Source organism: Canis aureus, chromosome X, assembly GCF_053574225.1.
Source record: "Canis aureus isolate CA01 chromosome X, VMU_Caureus_v.1.0, whole genome shotgun sequence".
NCBI lineage: Eukaryota > Metazoa > Chordata > Mammalia > Carnivora > Canidae > Canis > Canis aureus.
In genome coordinates, this window is record NC_135649.1 from 97,702,449 (window position 1) to 97,727,971 (window position 25,523).

General features: G+C 38.5%; 1 protein-coding gene and 1 pseudogene across 16 annotated transcripts in view; one reads left to right on the top strand and one right to left on the bottom strand.

Moving 5' to 3' along the window:
- The window catches only part of DMD (dystrophin), a 2,162,139-nt gene that overhangs the window by 1,704,916 nt on the left and 431,700 nt on the right, over positions 1–25,523 (top strand). The window lies entirely within an intron of this gene.
- On the bottom strand, positions 4,175–4,808 carry LOC144307747 (protein lin-28 homolog A pseudogene; annotated as a pseudogene).

Sequence of the window (25,523 nt, forward strand, 5' to 3'; positions counted from 1 at the left end):
CACACACCATAGTGCTCATCCCCACTTAGCCTGTGGCCTCAGGATCCTCCAGCTCTCACCATCACCATCACTCCAGGTAAAACTCTTTCTTCTTGATTCAGTCTCATCCTACCCAATAAAGATGAAACCCAGAGGTTTCTGAGAGTCTGAGTCTCTTGACAAAGATCCTACAACTGAGGTCTTCTCAATCCTTGGTCAGCTTTTAGCATCAGGATAGAAATTTCCAAAGATATACTGAAGTGGATTTCTATCAAAATTTGAGTGTTCATAATGTGCTATACAGAGAATTTTATTCCAACAACATGAACTTTCCATATGCCTTATTCATCATTCCTTGAAATTTTTCCCAAGTAGGTTTATATCAGTAAAAGTTAAATTACATCCAAGCCCTCTTTATGGAAATCTAGAGTAGCTTACTAAAATACACAGCAAAGTTTTTGTTGTTTCTTAGCTGGTTTTAATTACGTATGTTTCATTTTAGTAATGCATCGTTTCCACTTCATCAATATTATGTTATGTTAGCAGTAAGTACAAAATAATTGAGAACAAACTATGACAAATTGAACTAAGCCAAACGAGAAGAAGAAGAAGAAGAAAGCAAAAATACTTATGATCTGAGTTTTTCCCAGTCCTTGAAACTTTGAGAATATCTGTCTTTATTAACTTTTGCTTTTTGCTGATGGTTTCTCTCATTTTATTATAGCTCATAGCATTGTAAATTAATTTAACATGAAAGATAAAAATGTTGCTCTTGAAATGTTTCTCATTAAATTATGGAAAAATACTACAATAAATAAAGGAAAGGAATGCCTCTAGTACCAGCTTCTGTTTGCTCAATTATTGCAGTACCAAAAGTGAATTATTACACAGTTAACTCAGAGGCAATATTATTGCCATTATGTTATAAAATAGATGAGTTGCAATCTTCAAAAAAAAAAAAAAGAAGGTACAGCATAGGTCCTTTGAAAGTGAAATACCTTTTTTCTTGTGCTTCACTTAAATGCATACTGACCCTGGTTTTTTAGGAGTTCTTGCTAATGATGGGCCCAACTTTATATTAAGAACTGCAAAGTAAATTTCAGCCAATTACCTCATTCAGGGGAGTCATTAAATGGAGGTACCTCTGAAATTTTGGAAGGCATGTACTGCCAATTAGCTGAAATACTACTCAATGTCCTTTCTATGGTTACAATCTTTCTAGTGTATTTTTAATTGAAGACAACCTCTACAGAGAAGGTGAGAAGTTGCTACTTGACGGTACTTGTTAGGATAGGATCACAGATGTGGAAGACATCCATCTGTATCCCTCCGCAGCTCACAAAGAATGGTACTTAATTCATCCAGAGCATACAGGGAAGGAGGATTAAAGATTATTTACGAGCCAGAACAGTTTCTGGAAAGTAAAAAAGAGAGAGAGAGAGAGAGAGAGAGAGATTGAGAGAGAGAGAAAAGAAAAAAGTAGAAACTGTTCCTGGTCCCTCAACTAGATAGGCTTTTTTTTCCTTATGGAATTCAATGCATTCATGTTTTAAAATCCTATGGAACAAACTTATATGAGCATGCATCTAAATATTCTAGGTGAGCTTTTAACAATCAGGCAGATATTTGAATAATTCATCTCTCCTAAAATGTAAATCATTAAAGGACATAATCACCTACTAAATGCAAGACTCTGTAGAATGCCCTGGGAAGTATAGCAATTGATCCAACCCAAATCCTACCTCTAGAACTTACATGATAAGGTACAAATAAACAATTCCAATGCAGTGGAGAAATCGCACATCCCACCAAAGAAGAGCTGATGAGAGTATTCCAAAAATTTGTTTAGTTTGGGAAATGTATCAGAAATCTATTGGAAAAGTTTCAGGTTACATTAAAATGCCCAGTTAATAAACTATCAAGACTATCATAGGATTTAAAGGGAAGATTGATTTTCAAAATCTTTAGGATTCTGTTTTATAAAACACATTAAGTATCCAAACAGTAGTTTCTGATGATTCAGAAAGAGTCACAGGCTGTTGCCTCACATCAGAATAACTTACATATGTATTAATGAAACCTGTATTATAGACATGCAGAGGACTTGACTCTTCTGAGTCAGAAGTCAAAAGGGCTGTGTCTAAATTGTTGAGACTGCATTAGTTAGAGCGTATAACTCTGAGCTAGTTTGTCTACTGCAGTGATTCTTAAAGGGCGGGGCAGTTTTGCCCTTCAGGAGGCATGTGGCAATGTCTGGAAGCACTTTCTTTTAAGCACCTTTTTTAAAAAAAAGATTTTATTTATTTATTTGAGAGATGGAAAGCACAAGCAGGAAGAGGGGTAGAAGGAGAGAGAAAGGGAGAAGCAGGCTCACCCACTAAGCACAGAGCCCTACGCAAGACCCACTCCCAGGACACTGAGATCACGACCTGACCTGAGCCAAAATCAGAGGCTTAACCGTCTAAGCCACCCAAGCACCCCTGTAGCATGGGGTGCTACAGGGGGTTTAATGGTCACGGCTGAAGTGTAGTGGATAGAGGCCAGGTATGTTGCTAAATATCCTACAATGCACAGGATAGCCCTCCACAACAAAGAATTATCTAATCCAAAATGTCACTAATAACTGCAGCTGGAAAAAACCTGGTCTAATGTTGAATTTACTCACCTTTCCTGAATTTTGGCCCTCTTCCGGAGTAACCTAAATGCCCAAGAAATTAAAAAATCATTTAGTCATTTTTGCATGCTGTAAGATAATGAAGTGATTTTAATTATTTAGTATAATTTTTTTATAAAACATTGATAACATATTGTTTAATTAGTCAAACTATCATAGCTTATATTAGTGTATTATTTGAGATTTCATAACATTCATTTACTGAACTTTGTAATAGTATTCATTATATGAAGACAAATGTTTTGCTTTTTTCATTTTAACAGTGATTCTTAACTCTAATAGGAAAAATGTATAAATTAATAATATATTTTAAATTACGTGCTGGGTTTAGTGACAAAATATACATGAAAATGTAGACTGAAATGTAACTGTTATGTAAGGTCAGAGAAAGAACTTCTACTTTTATGACTGGATATTTGTATTCTTGCCAACTCCCCAGCCCCCTAAACTTTAGCTAATTTGATTTTTGTTTGTTTCTAAACTGTGAGATAACAGTTGACATTTTCAAGCATATCTTGGAAAGATACATTTTGAGCAACAGTTAGGCACCATTTCAGTCTGAGATTTTTTTTGTCTTTACAAAACTGGAGGGAACCCTGGGTGGCGCAGCGGTTTAGCGCCTGCCTTTGGCCCAGGACGCGATCCTGGAGACCGGGGATCGAATCCCACGTCGGGCTCCCAGTGCATGGAGCCTGCTTCTTCCTCTGCCTATGTCTCTCTGCCTCTCTCTCTCTGTGTGACTATCATAAATAAATAAAAAAATTATAAAAAAAAAACTGGAATATTTTATATAATGAAAAAAATTAAAATGTACAAGATGTGTCATTCGCACACAGCTAGTGCAGTTGGCATCCTGGAGAAGGTGGGGCCCAAGGTGTGGTTATCAAAGGGAGTAAATAAATAAAAATCCATCCACCCAGAATGGGGTAGGAGTAAGCTTAGGAGCATGAGGTCTGCAGCTGTTCCCCCAACAACCCCTGTCCCTACTGTCACAACCCATTACTTGGGACAGTCCTCAGCACCCTATCCCAAGAGTGGGTTATGAGACAAAATGTAGAAGAACCTTGCCTTACCCCTGAGAGATTCCCTCCCACAGAATGTAGCGGTGTGTGGGTCATGCACATCAATCTGGTCTCATGCTTAAATCTTTACACTCTGGCATGGGAAAAAATTATTATTACATCTCCTTCTTTGAAAGGAAAACAATTTCCCTGTCCAGGCCACTTTCAAAAGCTGGAGATCTGGGGGCAGAGATTCAGATAAAGCACACAGCAGGGAGGGATTGCCCCCAGAACCCTCAGGAGCAATTTGGATAGAGCATGCTTGGAGTTCATGTGCCTCACCCCTTCCCCCCTACCCTGCAAAGAGGGAAGATGGGGTGATGCTGGGGACCCCAGCCTGAGACACACGGCAGAGCCAACTGCCCCCTACCCACCCTGTCCCCACTTTCTCCACTCTGCTGATTGATGCCTGTTCCTTAAAACTTCCTGATCACAAAGGCTAGCCCCCACCCACTGTAGCTCAATTCTGGGCCTGCGGGAGCAGGGCAGGCCTATGGATCTCTTCTTCCTTCTCCTCCCCAAAGTAGGCTGCCTTTCCCTGTGAGCTGGGGATCTGCTGGGCCATCAGTGGACATGAAGCCACCCTATGGCTACTGCTCCAGCAGAAGTGGCACTTTTTGGGCTGGGGTGGCTATGTGGAACCCTTGGCATGGTGATCTAGACCTCCACACTTGTAGCACCCCCCCACACCGAGATCTGCACTTCTTGTTCTTCCCTTTGGGCCATCTCACTCCCAATACAAAACACCCCAGAAGGGCCAGTGACCCAGGTAGATTATAGGTGCTTAGCTGACTTCTTATAAGTGAATTCTACTGCCTCACCCTCCTTCAGGCTCTGGAAGTCCTCCAGGTGCAGCCGGCTCTGGTGCACAAAGACCTCCACGGGAGGAGAGTATGTCCTCCAAGCACGACCCAGGTGTGGGCAGGTGGTCAAGGACAGGAAGCTGAACCCTATGCGCACTTTGAACCACTTACAGACACCAGCATTATATAACAGCTGTAGCTCTTCTGCTGCCCTGGGCAGCGATGTCCCCTTGCCTCCTCTGGCACCTTGGTGCAGACACTTGTAAACTGCTGCTTTGACACAGAGCCCATGGTCATTGCCTGAGCCCCAGGCCCCGGGCCCCAAGTCAGGTGGCTGCTGGCCCCAGAGAAGTTTGGAGGCAGAGGGGTGGCTCGAAGAAGAGGCTGCTACATCTTCCCCAGCACCCATTCTGAGATTTTTATTTAACTGATGGGCTGTGGTGTCTGGGCATCAGAATTCTTAAAAGCTCAGGTAACTCAAATGCACAGCCGGCTTTGAGAACCTCCCATCCCACTTGGAAGACTGCATAGGTAGACATCCCAGGCTCACATCCCTCTCCAGCTGTTTACCAGCAATCTTTCTGACCCTAGACAAATTACTTAGACCATATGCCACAATTTCCTCATCTGTAAAATGGGGGCAATTTATAAATCAGTTTCTACTGAAGAGCATCTTGAGGAAAACATGCCGAATTATTATTTGTAGCTTTTTCAGTAACTTTCTCTATTTCAACATCAGTGTTACTGATGTGTCCTGTCTTTAACCAATGTTCCAAAAATGGATATAGGTTGTAAGGACAAAAACAATCAGACAATTGTAACAGTCAAGATTCACTTGGCAGCTAACAATGTTGAATAATTAAAGCAACTGGGGAACCGAGTCATGTGCACACCTCTTTGATCCTTCCTGCCGCTTATTTAGCATCGTTATTTCATTATATATAATTAAATTACATGCCTGTGGACACACATGAAGTTTTTCAAGAATAGACATTACTACCTTCACTAATATGAACACCAAGAACATTTTTTGCAAACCCCTGGGGAATTTCATGAAAATCAGTTTGGAAAGGGTTCTGCCCAAAATCGTTAGAGATGTGATCACAGATAGACTTAGTCAACAAAGAGTGATGAGGAGAATTAAGAAAACACCAGCTGGACATGTACAAACGAAGCTAAACCACTATAACTACATAATCGTAGTGAGAGAAGAGCTTTGGGCGATCTTTTCAGGAAGCTCAGTCAAAATGATTGCATTTATAAGGCAAATATTTATTTTGGTGGGTAGAAGATCTCTCATGATTCCATCACCTCTTTGTGGGTGTGTGGTATTTTTCAAAGTTACTCTTTATTTACAAATTATCTCTGAAAATTAACTTTATTATTAAACTTTATTGTCAAACTCACTGTCCCTAATATTTATTTGACAGTATTAATACCACCTCATGGAGTATACTGGAATGTACTTGCATTTTAGGTGTCTACCATATGCCAGGTCCTGGACTAGTCATTGATAATTCAGAGATGAGTAAGACTTGGGTTAACTTCAGTTGTGTTGTCAGGAAACTCTCATGTGCATTGGGAAAAGAGAAGGGAAACTGAGCAAGAGAAGTGTGCACAAGGCATATGCCTTAGCAGAATATGAAGTGGTTAACTGCCCAGTGGGATCCAGCAAGGCTCCTTAGATGAGGGGGTATCAGAGTCGGGTTTTAAAGGCTGAGTGGAAATTCACTCGTTGATATAAACTCCCTAAGAGGAATTACTTCAGTAGAACTTGCCATAAGCCCAGAAATAAATGGTGTGCGAAATCAGTACCATCTGTCAATTTACTCAATCTACTTTGCTCTCACCTTCAGAAAAAAAAATTCAGAAATATAAGAAATTTGAATCTATTTTGCTATCTCCAAAAATGAGTTAATTTGAGGAGGAAATTGAATATAATGGAAGAGAATCTCCCCTGGGGGGAAATACTGTTTATTGTTTGCTTGCATCTAATTATTTTCTGTCAAAAATATATTATACATAAACTTGATGATGAAAAAAATCAGATTTCTATATTGGTAATGCCGTTTATTTTATAGTATATTAACCACAAAATGCTTATCGTGGTAACTTTCACAAACTTAAATGAATAAAGTGCAAAAATAATTTATATCATATTACACTGTAGTAGATTTTTTAAACCAACCCAAAATAGCACTTGGTGAAATAGAGACCCTTGATTCCAAACACCTCCACCACAGGCTTTGTCTCCGATTGTCGTCAAGTCAGAGAAAATTATCTAATAAATTATTGACTTACAAAATGAAAACTAGAGTGTCCTTGTTTTCTTCATTTTTGTAGAGCAGCTCTGGCCAATGGAAATATAATGTGACTTAAAATCTTCTAGTTGCTCTACTAAAGAAAGTAAACATGAAGAGATCAAGTCAATTGTAATAGTGTTTTATGTAATCTAATATACCTAAAAGATTATCATTTTAACATGTAATCATTATAAAAGTTATTAATGAAATATATTTTTCCCATATGTTTTACTCTCACAACACATCTCTGTTCAGACTAGCCCCATTTCGAGTGCTCAGTAGCCATATGTGGCCTATGATTACCATATTAAAAAGAACAGTTCTAGAGATTTCCATTAATCCAAAAGGAAAAGGACTTTCAGACGTTCACTGATAAGTAATTCTTCACTGCTAGCCTTGGGAGCATTTCCAAATGTAGTCTACAGATTTTAAATATTCTATCTTACCATCTCTGAGGGCTTCAGTTTTAATGCCATACTATTCTTAAAAAATGTCAGATATGCTTTTTTATGGAATACTCTGAAAGAGCAATTAGAAGTTTATGATGCACATAATGCAAAATACAGGTCATTTTCCAAGCCTGTTTTAGAAGCACGAAAACCATAGTCATTTATCACCTGTGAGAATAGTGTCTCAACTATGTCTTTGTTTGGGTATTGGCAATATTGCGAGAACTTTGTGATAAGAAAACAGTCTTTAAGAACAAGATTAAGAAGCAGATACCAGACTAAAATTGATAACTAGAAAGAAAAACTTTTCTTAAGTGGAAATCTGGTTTAGTCTATCCATGGAGGTACATTAGAGAAAGAAACAGCAGTCAGAAAATTTTTGTCACATCTGTTAAGTTACTGAAAGTTACTTGACTCTTAGTGACTTTTTTTTATAAATTTATTTTTTTATTGGTGTTCAATTTGCCAACATATAGAATAACACCCAGTGCTCATCTCATCAAGTACCCCCCTCAGTGCCCGTCACCCAGTCACCCCCACCCCCCGCCCACCTCCCTTTCTCCACCCCTAGTTCGTTTCCCAGAGTTAGGAACCTGAGAGACTCCTGACTCTTAGTGACTTAACCAGAAAGTGTCCTTGTGGCTAGAGTCCTTCTTGATTAGTTAAACCTAACTAACTCTATGAGGCCATTGGACCTTTTTTGCATTGAATGAATCATTTGCAGGCATTCAAAGTAAAACTGAAGTATCAACACTGTTTCCACTGTTTGGAAAACAGCTACTAATGAGCAATCAGAAACCTGACCTCCACAGGACTTGTGAATTGTGAATCAGCAAAATAAACTCGATTATTCATTTGCTAAGCATGTATCAATTATCAGGTGCCTTCCAATGTATAACAGGGTTTTTTTTCCCCAAAAGTTAGTTTATAATTCAGATGTTTGGGATTTGGAATAAATTTACCACGGGGGAAGCATTATAAATTATAATTAATTTCCTAAGCTATCTAATTTAATTTTTAATACGCCTGCATGCGTTACTTGTCATTTATAATAATTCTCTCCCCAAGTGATCACTTCCCACTAGAGTAATGAAAGTAGAGTATTATTACATGGTACATGGTTGGATACTTTTACAAATTTTAATAATTTAGTATTTATTTAATGTGTTTTAGAAAAATGTAGTGAGTACCATAAACAGTTGATTTTAAGATATCATTGCTCAGAATGAGACGAAGTCAAACAAAATGGGTCAATATAAGTCTACTTAGAGAAAAACGTCAGATAATTGAGTAGACAAACATACCATTCATGCTAAAAGTTATTTGTGAAGCTGATTACAGTTATTTGACTTGTGGACAATGCCTTCAGACTTTTGATTAACAATGCCAGGAACTTATTTCCATCCCCTGATGCCTCTTCTTCTCACCTGGGGTTCCTTCCTCCTCTAACTCCTCCCTGCTTTCCTTTTCTGATTTTAACAAGGATAGCATCTCCAGAAAGGAGGGAAGAAGGCAGGAAGTGGGATGAAATGTGACCTTTGAAATGGCAAAATAGCTCAGCCTTGAGGGGTTAGGGAAGTCTTCCCAGACATCTAGAAGATGAATTTCTTCGGTCGGCTAAGCCAGGCAGTATGCTATGCACACTCTGAAGTCATAGGAAAGTGATTTTGAGCCAATCGCACCTTGGTAAAGCTGTGGTCTGGATGGGAAGAGATGAAGCTGGAAAGCCAGCAAGCATCAGAAAGTATTTTTCAGTTTTTCCTTGGGTAGCAGTGGTCAACCACTTAAGTTTGTTTGTTAAGGAGAGGTCTAACTTCATATAAAATGAAAATTGGATTGAGGTGAAACGGTCGAGAACTCTGAAACAAAATAGCCTTCGCTAGAGTATTGATGAAAGTTAAATGGGACACAGTGGCCAAAGTGGTGGAGAGACGTGAATTGATTCCCAGGTTTGGTGGTGGTGATGGTGGTGGTTGTTATTTGGAGTTAGGCTTTGCTGTATTATGTAATGGATTAGTGTAAAGGGTTAAGGGGAAGGAAGAAGCCGAGGTTTCTGGTTGGACAGCTGGAGGAGGAGGCATTTGCTGTAGTAGAGAACCCAAGCCTTAGAGTTTGTTAGGAGGGGCAGAGTAAGTTTGAATTGTACCTGGGATTTAATTTACAGAGGTGACTGAGTGATGGCGTAGACAAGTCATTGCCATGAAAGAAGTTTTATTACTCACAGTTCCCAGGAGAAGGGGACGTGCAACACTTTACAGGACTACAAGGGGAAGTACTGGGGTCACTCAGGAGGCAGAAAGAGCAAAGGAGAAAGCATGGTTTCTCCTTTATTGTGGTGTCCCTGGGAAAGAATGGATGGGGCAGGGTAGGCAAGTTTGGGCAAGTTTAGGACTGGATAGTTTGAATGATTTCAGCAGGCTCAGGGCTATAGAGTGTCTAGTTCTTCAGTACCTGGCCCTGGAAATACTGGTTGGCCTGTGAGAGTTAAATAAAGGAGGTGGTTGGGGATATGCTTTGGATTTGTTAGTTTGCAAATGAAAGCCACACTCACATTTGCTGTCTGTTGGAATTTGTTAGGCTTGGGAGAGGGGTGGTCCCTCCCTGGCGGACAAGACCCTCAAGATGTCAAAGCATGATAAAATAGAGAAAATAAAAACCATGTTGAATACCCAGGGTAGTAGTTACATATGCCTTAGGACAGCAGCTCTCCACACAAGCTCCACTGGAATCTCTTGGAAGGCTTGTTAACATGCAGATGACAGAGCCTCGGCCCCTGAGTTTGATTCTGGAGGTCTGGGGCAGGCACAGAGAATTTGCATTTTTAAAAAGTTCTGTGTTGCTGCTGCTACTGCTGCTGCTGCTAGTGGTGAGGGACCAACTTTAAGAACAGATTTATGGCAGCCTGGGTGGCTCAGTGGTTTAGCGCCGCCTTCAGCCCAGGGTGTGATCCTGGAGATCCTGGATCGAGTCCCACGTCAGGCTCCCTGCATGGATCCTGCTTCTCCCTCTACCTGTGTCTCTGCTTCTCTCTCTGTGTGTCTCTCATGAGTAAATAAATAAAATCTTTAAAAAAAAAGAACACAGATTTAGGGGGCACCTGGGTGGCTCAATAGGTTAAGCATTTGACTCTTGATTTTGGTTCAGGTCATGATCTCTGGGATAGGGGATCATGGGATCGAGCCCTGCATTGGGATCTGTGCTGGGTATGGAACCTGCTTGAGATTCTCTCTCCCTCTGCCTCTGTCCCTCTTCCCCCTCACTCTTGCTGTCTCTCTCTCTCTCTAAGAAAAAATGAAGAAGAAAAAGAACAATAGCAACAACAACACTAATTTAGGACATGTACGGTTTGAGGGATTTCCAAAAGGAGCATATATTTAGGGAATATTCCTGGGCAATTGACTATGTGGCTTGGAAAAATCAGCATAGACTCTTATGCTAGAAATAAAGATTTAGGAGATCATCATATCAAAACAATAATTGACATTTTGGGAATGCCTCCAGGGCAGGGCTATGTCTATGTACCAAAAAAAGTAAAAAAGACTAAAGCCCAAACTTCACTGACCCTTTAGAATAGAGGACAGGGAGGAAACCACAAAGGAGGCCCAGGAGCTGGGGAGCCAAGGAGAGAAGACATTCAGAGCCAACATGAGACACGCTTCTGGATGATTGGACTGGCTTTGCCAGCATGCATTAACTGCCCCATAATTAACTATAGTTATAAATATGTGTTTTAATAAACAATTAAAGTAATGCAACTGATTTTTTAAATAAAAAGTTTTGCGTGTCAGTTAGAATCCTAAATAGTTGCCCTATTAGAATTATTTCTGGGAGGTTGTTAACCATTCTGACCATCTTGGTACTCCTTTTTTCAGGGGCTTTTCAGTGCTGTGGTTTCTTCATTTTAATGTTTTCAGTGCTAGCAAATTTTCCTATTTTTGATGGTGGATTTGATTTTTTGCTTCGTTCTTAAAACCTCTTCTAGTGGAACGCCTGGCTGGCTCAGTCAGTGGAGCGTGCAATTCTTGATATCAGGGTTGTAAGTTCAAGCCCCATGTTGGATGTAGAGATTACTTAAAAATAAAAATCTTTTTATTTATTTATTTTTTTTTATAAAAATCTTTTTAAAACAAGATTTAAATTTAAACCTCTTTTGGTTTATTAAATAAATAAATAAATAAATGGATAAATAAATAAATAAATAAATAAATAAACAAACAAACGACAGCCCTTAGATGCAATCGATTCTTTTTTTTAAGATTTTATTTATTTATTCATGACACACAGAGAGAGGCAGAGGGAGAAGCAGCCTCCCTGCAGGGAGCCTGATGTGGGACTCAGTCCCAGGACCCTGGAATCATGCCCTGAGCCAAAGGCAGCCGCTCAACCACTGAGCCACACAGGCACCCCACAATCGATTCTTTAAAAAATTAGATACCAGTAGAATTTCTTATGTTATTGAAAACTCTTTAAAGGCAGTTTCAAAGGAGGAGTTTAATTCTTAAATTGTAACATGACTCACTACATTAAAGGACAATATTCCTTTGAATGAGTACATTCTTGGTCAATTTGTTTTCAGTGTCCCTTTACCCAATAGTCATCTCAGATAGATGCATATATACAGATCTTACTTTCTCAGAATGCCTCTGAGGAATGCCTTGATTCAGACTTTCTTGATTCTGAGATTCTTGGTACATGGGCAGTCTGCCCCAACAACCTGGTCAGCCTGTCTCTGGAGAAGCTCTGAGTCCTATTCAAAAGATTCCCCCCAACTCCTCTGTTATCAAGAAAGCAGACAGGAATCGTCAGGGGAGGATTTTCAGAGGGTAACATTTTCATGTAAGATATTTCTCTCACGTCAGAAATTAGTTTACTAAATGCGAGGTGTTCCCTTCTCATTACAAGAAGCCTGTCATATTAATAATATAAATGCATGTGGCAGTTGTGTCAGAGATAAATCACCCCCTCAAACTAGTGCAAAGAAAGAAGAGTTCTGAGAGTTAGCACATACGTAGCTTCTCAAAGTAGACTATTTCAACCATGATGCACTTTTTTCAGGTTCCCTTCATTTTCAGTCATGTTTTTACGTTGTACCCCATTGTATATGTATTTTACATAGTCCATGTCCTGAGATTAATCCTCTGGCTCTTGAATTTGACCTTTTCTGATGAACAGAAAACCTGGTTTCGTTTATTCCCCCAGCATAGCTGTGTTCGAGAAATAATCAGTTATAGGCCATGAATTCATTTTATGCAAAACTTGAACACACATCATAACTACTTAAGGACTTGTTAAGTCGCAGATTGAAGGATACCACCACCAAAGTTTCAGATTCAGTTAGGGCTGGGTTGGGGACTAATCATTTGTATTTTTATCACATTCCCAGGGAATGCTGTTGTTGCTGGTCGAGGGCCACCCTCAGTGAACGACTATTTAAAATATCATTTAAAAATTTTAGTCCAAAAGCAAGTTGTATTGGGAAAAGGAGAAAAAGAGAGGAGAGAAAGAAGGAAAGAAGAGAGAAAGAGGAAAAAAAAGGAAGAAAAAAAGAAAAAAAGAAGAAAAAGAGAAAGAAAAAGAAAGAAAGGAAAAAAAGGGGTGGGGGAAGGAAACAAATAAAAAAGCAAAACAAAACAAAACAACAAAAAAAAAAAAGAAAGAAAAAAAAGAACCACGAGGGAGTATCTTCTGATTCTGTGTACTTTAAGTCCCTTGGCTTCCCCTGGAAATTGTCCGTCTAGCTGGTCTTCTGGGGGAGGGGCCTGTTGTGCTGATTTTCAGGTGTTAGCACTTGGGGGAGCTGCTCTGCCCCCCGCCTGGTGCAGGGCTCAGTGGGGGTTGTTTACCCCGTGAGGCCCCAGGAGGAACAACCCCAGTGGGTTGCTGCAGCTCTGGAAACCTGGATTCAGCTCCCGCAGGAACTACTCGGTCTGCAGGGCCTGGAGGCTCCGGGGCGGGGCCGCTGATCTGCTCATCTCGGGGCAGGAGCGTCCTTGCTGTCCTGGGCCCAGCAGACTCTCCTACATAATGGGACCTAAAGAGTTATTTTGGTTTAATTTGGTCAGTGGTTTCTCGTAGACAATTAGCACCAGCAAGACTGAGGTTCACTTTATGTTCATGGTAGTCATAAGAAATACTTTGGGAAAAGCTTGATTGGTTTTGGAGGTAGGGAGGAGCAGGGAGGAAGAAATTTTTTTTTAAAAAAAGGCTAAATATTAAGTTCATTGTGTGAAGAAAGAAAGAAATGGAGTAACTAGAAATTTTTTAGATTGGTTCAGCAAGGCAGGTCTATCATAGTTGGAAAGATATAAAAATTCCTAACATGGGGTGATTTCCACAAAAAGTGCACAGGAGACTAGGGATCATGGCCTCCCCTTCAGATGCAATCTCCTCTTCACTCTTGCTACTTCTGTTTGAGTGTCTGCTTGTCCTTCCCTTGGCTGACAGGTTCCCACCCCCTAGAGTGTACATTCTCATTGGGAAAACAGCTGATAAATACATGATTCATGCTTATTTTTTACAAAATCTCTCTGGCTGCTGTGTGAATAGTAGGATATGGAAAGGATGGGAGGATAACCCTGTTCTGAAGTTTGTCTCCTCCAAACTTTGTTCCATCAGAATTCCCTTCCACCATAACTTTGAAGCCACCTTCCAGCTGATTCTTTGCTGTCATTTACCCTTTATTGCCCTTCTTCTTAGCTAATGAACACATTTCTCAACCTCAACAATGCTCGTCTCCCACCCTCTTCCAGTGTCACCACTCCTCTTTCCATTCCGAGGCCAGTCTCTGTGAGACAGTAGCATGGCTGGCTACATCCCCTTCTTTACCCACAATTCCGTTTCAACCCATGCTCTTTGGTTATTACTCCTACTTGCCAGGCAAACTACTTTCACTAAGAAAAATCAATGTCCTCCCCCTTGCTCAACTCACCTGACTCACCTTCTCTGTGTAATTCTTTCCTTCTTTGGTTCCTTGACATTCTCTTACTCAGGTTTTCAAATCCGACCTATCTCCTATTTTTTGGTCTCTCTTGCAGATGATTCATGTTATGCCCCTTCCATAATTGCAGGTGCTCCCCAGACCCCATCCTCAGCCCTTCCTCCTTTTCTATCCCATGCCCTTTCTAGCATCATGTCTTCATCAGAAGCGCCACTTAGTATCTATAAGCAGATGAGTCCCAAATTATTATCTGCTTCCTGCATCTTTCTCTTGGGGGCCGTTCCATATTTTATATCCCCCAATGAACCTCTGTATTTAGGGCACAGGACTTTACTTACTGCTAAACACAAGTAGGGTGTACTGGCTAGTGTCTTCTCTGATTGGTTGAGCTTTTGCTATAGCAGATGTTAAATATTCTGAGACTTATTCCTGTCCACAGTCATTTCAAAAACAGCATGTCCCAAACTGAAATTCCTAGCAAATGTGGACATTCACTTCTATTCCCTGTTTCAGAAAATGATACCATCATTTACCAATTTTCTAAGCCAGAAGCCTCAGGGTCCAGCCTGACATCTCTCTTTTGTATACATCTCCTTAAACATGAAATGTTGCTGACTCTATATCCTAAAATCTCTCTTGATGCAGAGTTTTCTTTCTCTGTGAATATTCCATATGTTGGGATTTTATTACTGTGCAATTAAACACACCTGATTCAAATCTTGTAGCCTTATGTAGACTTCTTAATATTTTTCTAGCCTCCTTTCCTCCTAAAATTTCTGTGTTGGCTAGATGAAAGAAGTAAATGAGATTATTCACTTGTCTAATTTTGCCTTTGTTACCTCTGCTTTTGATGTCATATCCATGAAATTAGTGCCAAGGACCAACATCATAAAGCTTTTCCCCTGTATCCTTCTACGAGTTTTATAGTTTAAGGTCTTAAATGTAAATCTTTAATCCATTTTGAGTTGATTTTTTTAATAAATTTATTTTTTATTGGTGTTCAATTTGCCAACATATAGAATAACACCCCAGTGCTCATCCCATCAAGTGCCCCCCTCAGTTCCCGTCACCCAGTCACCCCCACCCCCACCCACCTCCCTTTCCACCACCCCTAGTTCGTTTCCCAGAGTTAGGAGTCTCTCATGTTCTTTCTCCCTCTCTGATATTTCCCACTCATTTTCTCTTTTCCCTTTATTCCCTTTCACTATTTTTTATATTCCCCAAATGAATGAGACCATATAATGTTTGTCCTTCTCCAATTGACTTATTTCACTCAGCATAATACCCTCCAGTTCCATCCACGTTGAAGCAAATGGTGGGTATTTGTCGTTTCTAATGGCTGAGTAATATTCCATTGTGTGCATAGACCACATCTTCTTTATCCATTCATCTTTCGATGGACACCGAGGCTCCTTCCATGGTTTGGCTATTGTGGACATTGCTGCTATAAACATCAGAGTGCAGGTGTCCCGGCATTTCATTGCATCTGTATCTTTGGGGTAAATCCCCAGCAGTGCAATTGCTGGGTCGTAGAGCAGATCTATTTTTTGAGTTGATTTAAAAAAAAAAAAATTTAGAGAGAGAAATAGAGCATAAGCAGGGGCAGGAGGAGAGGGAGAGAATCTCAAGCAGACTCCTTGCTGCATATGGATCCTGACTTGAGGTTCGATTCCAGGACCCTGAGATCAGAATCTGAGCCGACACCAAGTCAGACACTTAGCCAACTGAGCCACCCAGGTGCTCCCATTTTGAGTTGATTTTTCTGTATAGTGTTAGATAAGGGTCTAGTCTCATTCTTTTGCAGGTAGATATCCAGTTTTCCCGTCACCATTTATTGAAGTCACCATCCTTTCCCCATTGTAAATCCTTAGGTACTCTTGTGTTAGATCAATATGGATTTATTTCTGGTCTCTTTCTTCTGTTCCATTGGTCTGTATATGTTTATACCAGTACCATGCCATGTTTTAATTACTGTAGCTTTGTAATATATTTTGAAATCAGGAAGTGAGATGCCTCTACCTTTATTCACCTTTTACAAGATTTTTCTGACAGTTGAGGGTCTTTTCTGGTTCTAGATGAATTTTGGAATTTTTTTTCAATTTCTGTACAAAATACCATTGGGATTTTCATAGGGACTGCATTAAATCTGTAGATTGCTTTGGGTAGTACAAACATCTTAACAATATTGAGTCTTCCTATCCATGAACATAGATGTCTTTCCATTTTTTAAATATTCTCTAATTTCTGTCATTCATCTTTTTTAGTTTTCAGCATATAAGTCTTTCACTTCCCTATGTAAATTTATGCCCTAGCGTTTTATCCTTTTTGATGATACCATAGATGAAATTGTTTTTTCCAATTTCCTTATCAGATAGTTTGTTATTTGTGTAAAGAAACACAACTGATTTTTGTATGTTGATTTTGTATCCTGCAACTTTACTGAGATTACCATAGAGAGAGAGTCAAGCATGTAAAATGCAACCAAGAAAGAGTAGGTACTATGATTGTTGTCGATGATGCTATTGCTATTAGTTTCACTCAGAAAACTGTAGTGGCCCCTAATCTGGTCTGCCTGCATTTAGTATCACTTCCTCAGTCAGAGTCAACTTCTAACATGAAGGCTGACTCTGTTATCTCCATACCTGTGCTTAAAACTCCTCAGTACCTTTAAGATAAAACTTGCACATCCTTGGAGTAGCTTTTAAAGTCATTCATGATATAGTTTATCAATGACTCCATTTCTTTGAATCCCTCTGAGGGAGATATATAGCAAAAAAAATTCAAAGCTACCTGGACATTACTCACCTTCTGTCTCCATACTTCTGTCTGCTGGGAAGACCTTCCACTTATCCCCACCTCCACAGCCCAACTATTTTTTTTTTTTTGAGAGAGAGAGAGGTAGCCTGTGCATGCGAGGTGGGGGTAGGGGAAAAGGGGACGAGAGAGAGAATCTTAAGCAGACCCCACTCTTAGTGCAGAGCCCCACGTGGGGCTCGATCTCACAACACTGAGATCATAACCTGAGCCAAAATCCAGAGTCAGACGCTCAGCCAACTGAGCCACCCAGGGGCTTTAGCACAACTGATTTTTATATACTCTTCGACATAATCTCAAATTGTAAAATAGACTTCTGGTCCACAATGTATCCCACATCTCTCAGTCATTAAGTCAAACAAGATGAGCATGCCATAAAAAACTGCTGCTCAGATATTTCAAAGTTAAGTAGCTAATAATCATTTTTACAGAAAATGAAAAGGCAACAAAATGGTGGCACTTATATAAAAATATATAAGGATATAATATTTTAAATTCAAGATTAATATTTTCTAGCATTTTAATATAAAAATGTTTAAACATACATCAAAGCTGACTTTTACAGTGAGCATTTGTATACTCACCACCCATATTTTGTCATTAACATTTTACTCTTTTTGCTTTATAACGTATTTGTGCAACTATCATCCTTCTTTATCGGATTAGTTTTTAAGATCTGATCATCTTACCCTTAAATAAGAAGTTGTTTTTTTTTTAAAAAAATAGATGTTTCTATATTGGTAAAGCAAAATAAACTTGTTCTTGTTAAAACAATATAAATTGACTGCTTTCAAATTCAGTCCATTGAAATAGCCATTAAAAACAAACCAGAGAATATAAAACATGTTTTATTAATACTCCACTATACCTGATTAGATGCAGACCATTAGGAAGAATTGTTTTAATTAAAGGGTCTGGATTTGCCAATATACAAAAAGCCTGAAGTTTTCTATTCCAGTGAAATGTTTTGTGAGGACTGTTTTTTCTCCATCTTTATAAAATTTAACTTTGACCTATATTTTGTTAATGCACCATGGGTTAAGCTATACTATGACATGTGCTAAATAGATGTGGCAGTTTGGAAATTGGATTTTTTTAGTTCCTTTTACCTTAAGTCCCCATAACACTTTATTGATTAATTTGTATCATTACCATTTTAAAGAAAACTCTCAGACTGGCAGGTGAGAATTAAAAAGAAACAAATCAACATGGTAAGCCCCCTTCCTAACCAATCAACATTGAGTCAGCGTGTCCTTCTAAATTAGTAGGGCACAGCTTTCTACAAAGTCACAGCATGACTTTATATGCTTCAGTAGTATTGCTAAAATAATGGAGAATACAATGTCTTCCATATGAAATGTTTCTTTTCTGTAAATTTTCATGACACTAAGTACACTGCAATGACCACATTATTCAGCTCCAGAATTAGTAGCACACCATTGCAAATGGATCAGTTCACATTGTGGTTACTCATTCAACAACATTCTTGAGGGTTTACAATGTGCAAAGCATTATATTAAGTAGTATACAGGCAGAAGTTCTCAAATCCAGATGATCTGTGAAGATTTCCTCAATCAGCACATAAATGAGAAATATAAAGAGTAAAAGAGAGGGTGGGGGATGGAGTAGACAGAAAAAGGATGTTTGTCATCATCCTTTCTTAGGAAATCCTGCCCTTTATTCTGAGAGCATGTTCTTATGATTTTGTTTTTAGTTGTTAAAATTCCCTTTCCATTACAATATAGTAGAGGTAACATTATATGGCGAGCTTTATTTTAATAGTTTTCCTGCCAAAATTATCATTTGATGTCTGTGTTCATTATAATTTGCCACAATAATGCTGTGAAACAAGCCACCTCAAAACTCAATAGCTTAAAACAGTATTTCTTTAGACCACTAGCTTGTGGCTTGTTTTAAATTGGGCAGTTTTTGTGCTCTAGCTGGGCTAGCTTGCACATCTGGAGGGTGCCTAGGAGTTCACATGTCTGAGGGTAGGTGAAGCAGCTTGGCTCTACTGCTCATATCTTGCTCATTCTTCTTCTACAAGCTAGCCCAGGCATGTCCTCTTGGCAAAGACAAAGGTGGAAGAGCAGGAGTGGAAATATATAGACAACTTTTTTAAGCCTGTGCTTCCATCAAGCCTGCTAATATTTCATTGGCCAAAGGAATTTTTACTTGCCCAATATGATAGGCAAAATAATGGCCTCCCAAAAATGTTCATGTCCAAGTCCTCATAACTTCTGAACATGTTACGGTACATGGTAAGGGGGAATTAAAATTGCTGTTGGAAAAATAAAATAAAATAAAATAATAAAATAGCTGATGGAATGAATGTTGTTAGTCAAGTGCCCTTGAGATGGGGAAATTATACTGGATTATGCAGATGGGCACAGCATAATCAGAGTTCTTATAAGCAAAAGAAGGAAGCCAGAGAGTGGGAGTCAGAGACAGAGATATGAAGATGCCATGCTGCTGGCTTAAAAAGAGGAAAAAGAGCCCCTAACCAAACAATGTGGATGGCCTCTACTAGCTGGAAAAGGCAAGGAAACAGATTCTCCTCCAGCTTCTCCAGAAGGAACATAGGCCTACCAATACTTTGATATTAGTCCATGAGACCCATTTCAGAATTGTGACTTCCAGAACTGTAAGATCAAAAATTTATTTTGTCCTAAGCTACTAAGTTTGTGTTAATTTGTGATAGCAGCAATAGGAAAATGATATACCCTCCATTGTCCAATCTTTTCCATAACATCTATTATTTATTTAATGTTTTTCTTAAAATTAGCTGGCTTTTTTTGTTTTTAGCTTTAAGTAATAATACCTGTAATAATACCCACACTAGCTGGATGTGCTAGTGTGGGATTTCTTTATAATACATCCACACCAAAGTAAATGTTAAAATTTAAACCTTTCTTGTGTGTAATGCTATCAATCAGCTCCCTACCTATAGCATTCGGCAAGCCACATTTTGGGAAATGTGGGTCCAGGTGATCTAAGGGAGCAAGAGACTGCAAAAAATGAGATTTTCCAAGAGAAGAAGGCATCAGGACAATGGGTATAATGGGGCCAACAAAGGTGGAAGAGAAAGACAAATGATCCAATAGAGTTCCAGCACAATATTTGCATTTGTATCAAGCAATATGAAGCTTGCTCATCTTGACAAGTCTTAATTTTGGTGGATTCATTGTTCTTTCCACTGGCACCAAGACTCTTGCCTGTCTTCTGGTTTAAGCTTAGATTTATCACACTTCTTTTTAGAGGCATCTTCTCCCAAAGTCCCAGCTCTCCCCCAGCTGAGATATACACTCATTCCTCTCTATAAGGAAAGCCCAAATTTCTTTGCAGCAGATCTCAGTCATTTTGATATCAGGGTGAGCAGATAAGGTGTCTCATGGCTGAGGGCTCCAGACTTCTCAGTATCTGCCTATAGTATGTCCCAGGGCTCACAGCGATCACTATCCGAGGTGCCTAAAACCTAACCACAGCATGTGTTTTGGCACACCCATGGGAACCTGTTTTGCAACATGTATCAGTTGTGATCTTCTTGAAGGCAGTAATTTTGTCCACTTATTCCTTCTATTCTTCGCTTGTAACATGATACGTAGTAGTGGTAGGTATGAATGTTGATTGAAATTGATCATTGATTGGTAGGTGATTGATTAAAATAAAATTAAATAAATAGCAAATGGCTTGTTCAAGGTCAAGCATTTTTATTTCTCTTCCCTCTGCCACCTTCCAGTGCCAGTGGTATCTACCCATAGGCCACGTCTATAGGCCAGGCCCATCTTAGTTTCCAAATTAATATTAGTGGCTCCGGTAGTGAAAACGGAAATCCAAGATTTCTGGCTGGTGGGATTTTAATTCAAATTCTGTGGCTTACAAACTTAGTATTCAACATGTGAGGAATAAACCTAGAGTGCCTAACCTGGGCTTTGAGAGTCCCCACATTCCTGACTTTCTTTTTTCCCCTCTCCTCCCCTGGTCTCCATATTGGTCCAGTGGTTTTAGTTATTTGGAGGCTGGTAAACCCCTGGCAGTTTTTCTTACATCTGTTCTCTAGAAGCTGTCACAAGTGAGTAGAGGCCGGATGGCAGTAGGCGATAGAGGAGAGAACATAAAACCAAGAGTGGGAAGCTGGGGAAACCTCTGTAGTGGGATTTAGGGCAAGTCTCTGAACTGCTCTCGGCATCAATCTCCTCATCTGTGAAATAAGATTAATGGTGTCTCTCCTGCCTGCTCTTCAAGGTTGTTTGGAGCCTCATATGTGTCTCCCCTGCCCCGTCCAGAGAGCATATAAATTTCAGGTGTGTATATGGCCTATGTTCAACAGTAAGCTTATTATTTCCAGGGTTTTTCAAATCAATGATCAGCATTGATCCGGTTCAACATAATCCTATATTAAGTGTCAATATGTGTGGGAATCACTCTGGTCATTAATGTTAATGGAAGTGTGTATAGTTCATCTAAAGTAGGACAGAACTGTAATGGTGATATAAATCAATATATATTTTTAGTAGATTTATTTTCTCAATGTAAGAATCATTTTGGCCCAAATTAGACAACTTAACTTCTGATTAATCTGCAAATAAAATGATGGCATCAAAAAAGCTACTTCTTTTAGATATAACTTCTTTCTTACATTGAAACTCATCTGTCATTTAAGACAGGGAAACCATGTGGTTTGAGAATTCATTGACATTATGGAACTAATTTTGAAACCTCTATCAGTTTCATTTTTCTTTGTTTTACAAATGGAATTGTGATATTTCTCAGTGTACATGAAGCATACTAATTGACAAAAAAGTGGTGTATTTTTACATACCTCTTACCTAACTATTATTCTCTTTACCCAGCCACATATGAAACCTTCCTCTTTGTTCTTGGGTTGATTTTCCCTCTCAATCCTTTTCAGTTCTAAGCCCAGACAAATTGCTGTGGTTCTTTGAGAGACCACACAAAATAAGTATTGTCTAATGCTAACACTTTGAAATGTGATATTGTAATTACTTACCAAGTGAACATTAATCACTACCAGATTAGAATGGAATTACCTGTTATATTCACATTAATAGCAAATGAGCTTTCCCTGATTGATGTTGTTATAATGAATAAAAAAGGAATTAATAACGATCTGGCATTCACCAAAAGAGGCGTAGTTATTAAGGCCATACCATCAAAAGGCAAGTAATACTTTACAATAAGCAAGTATTAATTAAAGTAAAATCACAATGAACTCCTGTTGAATTACTTATATCTGTATTACAAAGATATTAGACTATTGGGATTAATGTGATTGTGATACATTTTATAAAAATTAATAATGAACGACCATTTAAAATATTTAAGAAGCAAATACTTGTTTGTGTTTGTTACATAGCTCTGCCAGCTATTTAGCTTTCTTGAATGACTTATTAGCACAGGGACAGTGATTAATAACACCGAGCATTAGATATATTAAGTCATATCTTTGTATCTGGAAGTATGCATTTTGTTTTTCAGAATTTTTGTTCATTTCCAACAGAATATTCTAAAGAGCCTCTAAATTGTAGATGTATCATTGACTGATTTCTGATTTCTGGTATTTTAAAAAAATATATCTGAAAAAAAAAGTATCTGAAGGCTGATCTGCTGCAAATATTGAACCAGATATCAGGGAACAACCTAGTCAAAACTGAGACTTGGGAGCGAGAAGCAGAACAAAACCGTTCATATACAATTTCTAAGGAGTAATTGAGCATACACCTATCAAAGGAATAAAAAGTCAAGCTCTCCCAATCAAGGTGCTTTTTATCTTTTTTTAAAAAAATAATTTTGAGATTTTCTATGGCAACAAATCCATAGCAGAAAGCAAAGAGTTTTACATCAGTCAAATGATCAGAAAACCATTCTTATAATTTTGCTACATTGAACATTGTTTAGAACAATTTAGAATGATATTAAAACAGCTATAAAACACATTTGTCTAACATAAGAGTTAACATTTAAACCAGATTAAAATAATTATGTCTTTAAAAGGGTGCATATTAAAACCGGCAAAATCTAAATGAGCTCTGTATTTCAGATAATAGCATCCTACCAATGTCAGTTTCCCAGCTTTGATAATATACTTTGGTTATTTAAGGTATTATCATTGGGAGAAGCAGGGTGAAAGGTACATGGAAGCTCTCTGTACTGTGTTTCTACTTTCTTCTGAGTCTTAAACCATTTCAAAATAAAAGTTATTTTTAATAAAATTAAATATATGTTCGAAGAAAATGCTCTTTTCTCTATAACGAGTGGCTATCGGCTCATTCTGAAAGAATATGTGGAGGTAGTTGGCAAATTAATTACATTTCTGACCTCAACTTTATTGATGACTTTTGAACCAGTAAAGGAGTGTGTGCCAGCATATGTTATGGAACATATACATATAGAAGATAAAATGATAGAAGCTGATTATTTCTTGGCATGTTGCAGTGGGCCCATTTAACACTGTTTATGTAGGAAGCTACCATGATTATAAAATGAATACATCCAAACAGCCAAGTAAATTAATTGAAATTTAAAGGCATTGTGCTTGAGATTTGAAATGCCTTACCATGAGGTATGCATTTATTGTCGTACAAGGTAGACACCTTTTTTTTTAATTTTAGCATTCCACATTGTATGTCACAGTATCAAAGAAAAACTCTAAAATAGGCACTCAAAATCCTGATGTGCTCTCCCTTCCAAAAAGGCAGTGCCACAAGTGAATACAACCTTCAGAGTTAATAATATCTAAGAACAAACCCAGCAGCTGTACCAGCATGATTTAGCTCCTGCTGTGGCTATTATTATTTTTATTTTATTAATTTTGCAATTAAATTGCAAAGTTAAACTCAACATATTTCAAGCTGTGGCTTTTTTCCACTATCCTCAGAAGTTCCTAGATAACTTCAGATGTTCAACAGTGAAAGCAGACAGTCTGGAGATTATTTCTGTAGCACCAATTTTGTGTGAAAAAAGATTTCACTAAACCTCACAGAAGTTCCATGGCTACTTTTATTATGTATCTAAAAAATAGAAAAGGATAAAAGCGCGGAGCTGATTTTTAATACAGCTACATTATGAGCCAAATCCACCTTGTTTTCAGCAAGAAGTTATTGAAGCACCATGTATATACACCACCACTAGGTATTTGAAAGTAGGCAGGAAGGCAGACAGAAAACTTCTCTGGCCCTTGGGAATCATACTTTCTCATAGTATAGATTTAGCAACTTTAGATAGACTATTTACATCTATCTTAATTATCTTGAAGCTTGATAAATATTTTGCAATTGTATAGGGACCACAAAATATTCCACACATCATTTAAAAAGGGACTTTTCATAGAGAAGGTGACATTTGTAAAAGATTTGAAGAAATGTTCCCTGGTTAGTAAAACCATAGTTTTCTTTGGATTCCTAGAATGAATTGAGAGTTAGCTTGGATCTGATATGGTCAACTATGATGTGCAGTTTGCTAAAACCTGAAGGGAGAAGCTACCTAGGAGATTACAAGTTAACAGACCACATTATGGTTCAAAAACAAAAACAAAAACAAAACGTAGAGTTGCTGCATTGCCGAAGCAGCCATCCTCCTTTGGCTTGGTCCATCTCATTTTATTTTTTTAATATTTTATTTATTTATTAGAGACAGAGAGAGAGAGAGAGAGAGAGAGAGAGGCAGAGACACAGGCAGAGGGAGAAGCAGGCTCCATTCAGGGAGCCCAACGTGGGACTGGATTCCGGGTCTCCAGGGTCACGCCCTGGGCTGCAGGCGGCGCTAAACCACTGAGCTCCCCGAGCTGCCCTGGTCCATTTCATTTTAGTTGTTAAATAAAGTACTGGCCATCTGGCCATTTTCTGGCTATGCCCCTGTATAGCTGGGTATTCATGGACCTATAACCCAGTCTCGCGGAACATTAGAGTCCTTGCCAGTAGGCAGGATTTCTAAGTTGCCTTTTACATCCACATTTCTGTCTTTCACTCAGAAATGATCCTTTGCACCAGAATTATCCTGTAGTGGAACACAGGGATATAAATGTAACTGTGTCTGAACGATGGCTATGCTACTTTCACAAGCTCACAGTGTGATCTCCCTCCAAGCCTCTTAGCCTCTCTATGATTTATTTCTAAAATGCAAGGAATAATGGTTAATATTGTGAAGATTAAGTGAAATAAGTTATAGAAAGTACTTATCATGTTGTCCTACATATCATGAAGGCTTAGTATGTGTTAGTAGCTTCATTTTATTGCTATCATGATTATCATTGTTAATAATAATGAACCCTTGTTATTGGAGGAGTTGGTTTTGTCCTATTATCTCAGAGTCAAAATAGGTGTTAAAGGATTTTTATCTCTTCTTTCTGATGGTGCATTATAGGTAATGTGCTTCACTTATATATGATTCTTTATTGTTTACAAAGTGCTCATTTATGTGATCTTACTAAAATTTCAAAAACAAGTGTAAAGGAATTTACAAGAGTACAACTGAGAGAAATAAA